This window comes from Loxodonta africana, chromosome 18 (genome assembly GCF_030014295.1).
Source record: "Loxodonta africana isolate mLoxAfr1 chromosome 18, mLoxAfr1.hap2, whole genome shotgun sequence".
Lineage (NCBI taxonomy): Eukaryota > Metazoa > Chordata > Mammalia > Proboscidea > Elephantidae > Loxodonta > Loxodonta africana.
Window position 1 is genome coordinate 65,557,872 of NC_087359.1, and position 3,227 is coordinate 65,561,098.

Here is a 3,227-nt window from a genome sequence, read left to right on the forward strand (position 1 = left end):
TGTTTTATTGACTATGCAAAATCATTCAAATGCGTGGATCATAACAAATTATGGATAACATTGAGAAGAATGGGAATTCCAGAACACTTAATGGTACTCAGGAGGAACCTGTACTTAGATCAAGAGGCAATTGTTTGGAGAGAACAAGGGGATACTGATTGGTTTAAAATCAGGAAAGGTGTGTGTCAGGGTTCTATCTTTCACCATACCTATTCAATCTGTATGCTGAGCAAATAATCCGAGAAGCTGGATTATATGAAGAAGAACAGGCATCAGGATTGGAGGAAGACTCATTAACAACTTGCGTTATGCAGATGACATAACCTTGCTTGCTGAAAGTGAAGAGGACTTCAAGCACTTAATAATGAAGATCAAACACCACAGCCTTCAGTATGGCTTACACCTCAACATAAAGAAAACAAGAATCATCACAACTGGATCAATAAGCAACATCGTGATAAATGGAGAAAAGGTTGAAGTTGTCAAGGATTTCATTTTACTTGAATCCACAATCAACAGCCATGGAAGCAGCAGTCAAGAAATCAAAAGATGCATTGCGTTGGACAAATCTGCTGCAAAAGACCTTATTAAGTGTTGAAAAGCAAAGATGTCACCTTGAACATTAAGGTGAACCTGACCCAACCCATAGTATTTTCAATTGCATCATATGCATGTGAAAGTTGGACAGTGAAGAAGGAAGACCAAAGAAGAATTGGCGCCTTTGAATTGTGGTGTTGGTGAAGAATATTGAATATACCTTACTTGAACTGCCAAAAGAACAAACAAATCCATCTTGGAAGAAGTACAACCAGAATACTCCTTAGAAGCAAGGATGGCAAGACTGTGTCTTACATACTTTGGACATGTTGTCAGGAGGGATCAGTCCCCGGAGAAGGACATTATGCTTGGTAAAGTACAGGGTCAGCGGAAGAGCAGAAGACCCTCAACGAGATGGATTGACACAGTGGCTGCAACAATGGGCTCAAGCATAAAGATTGAAATAATTGTACGTGACCAGGCAATGTTTTGTTCTGTTGTACATAGAGTCGCTATGAGTCAGAACCAACTCAATGGCACCTAACAAAAACAACAACAACATATGCCAACAATACCACAGGTGAGGGACATGCTTCATAGTTGAATCATGTATACCAGACTAGTGGGCACAGCAGCCCAAAAACAAAGACAAGAAGACAGGAAGGAATAGGAAAACTGAATGAATGGAAACAGGGAACCTGGGGTGGAGAATGGGAGAGCGTTGACTCATTGGGGGGCTGGCAACCAATGTCACAAAACAATTTGGGTATTAACTGTTTAATGAGAAATTAATTTGCTCTGTAGGATTTCACTTAAATAGCAATAAAAATTGTTTCTGTCTATGTTCATGAGGGGTATTAATCCATAATGTCTTTGGTCTTCGTATAAGGATAATGCTGGCCTCATAAAATGAGTAGAGAAGTGTTTCCTCCTCTTCCATATTCTAGAAGAGTTTGTAGAGAATTACCATTTTCTTCCATAAGTGTTTGATATAAGTAGCTAGTAAAGTCTGGAGTTTTATTGGTCACAAGGGTTTTAACTACAAATTCAATTTCTTTAATAGATAGGACTATTCAGGTTATCTATTTCTTTGTGAGTGAGCTTTGGCAGGTTGGGTTTTTCAACAAAATTTAGCCATTTCATCTAGTTTGTAAAATTTATGGACATAGAATTTTTCATAATATTCCATTATTATCATTTTAATGTCTGTAGGAATCTGTAGTGGTGTCCTTTCTTTCCTGATATTTTTATTTTGTATATTTTCTTTCGCTTATGAGTCAGAATCGACGACACTGGGTATATTTTCTTTTCTTTTTTTTCCCTTGATCATTCTCACTAAAGGTTTATATATTTTTGTACAGTTTTTCAAAGAACCAGCTTTCCTTTTCAATGATTTTCTGTTTCATTTTTCTGCTCTCAATGTCATTTATGTTTGTTCTTACCTTTGTTGTTTCCTTCCTTCTGCTTGATTCAAGTTTAATTTAGTTTGCACTTCCTTTTCTACGTCCTTAAGTTGTAAGCTTAGATCATTGATTTGAGACATTTATTCTTTTACAATTCAGACCCCCACCCCATAGGAATTATTCTTGGGTGGTTGATCTTGATTCTCCTTTCCCCTTGTGAAGTTAGAGGAGATCAGACAGTGCCTCCACTCCTGTTTCACAGTTGGTGTCAGAAGCAGGATTCTTTGCAATGGATTCATGGTAGCATGGAACTTTGTAAGAGAAAGAATGAAGGGGTTTGGGAAATTAAACTTTTGATTCTTAGATAGTTACTTTGATGGTTGTTACCTGTAATGGCTGAGACGAATGTTACGCTGCATCTGGAGAGGTCTGGAACCAAAGCCAGGGCAGATAAACAGAACGATTGACAGGAAATCAAGATCTACTGGTTCCACCTAGGCAGAGGCCCAAGGCCATATGCATATGAATGGGAAGATAGTCAAGCGGTGAAGAAAAAATATAACTGGAATGTCTTTAAAAAGGTTATATGTTTAGGATTGTATATTTATCTGAATTTACTATGGACAGTGAATATTTCTCCTACCTAGTGTTGTAAACTCCATTGCCATGGAGTCGATTCTGACTGTTGTAGTTTGGGTTCTCTAGAGAGGCAAAACCAGTAAAGTGTATAAATTTATAGAGAGAGAGATTTATATCAAGGAAACGGCTCACATGATTATAGAGCCTGGAACGTCCCAAGTCCGTGGATCAGGCTAAATGCTTCTCTTGATTCATGTAGCCACAGGGGCTGGTGAACCCAAGATAAGCAGATCGCAGAGAGCGGGGCCCTTGCTCACAGGCTGTGAAGATTGACGAATCCCAAGGTCGGCAGATAAGCTGATAGCTCAAGTCCCAAGAGCCACAGGTCAGATGACCAGGAGGTAGCCACAGGATCCAAAGCAAGCCAAAAAGCCAGAATGTCTGCTTTTATTTGAATGCAGGCCACACCCCCAAGGAAACTCCTTTTCAACTGTTTGGCTACTCACAGCAGGTTCCATCATGAGAATGATCACATATAAACACTGAGAATCATAGCCCAGCCAAGTTGGCACACAATCTTAACCATCACACTGACTCATAGTGACCCTATAGGACAGAGTAGCACTGCTCCATAGGGTTTCCAAGGAACAGCTGATGGAATTGAACTGCCAGCCATTTGGTTAGGAGCCAAACACTTAACCACTGTGC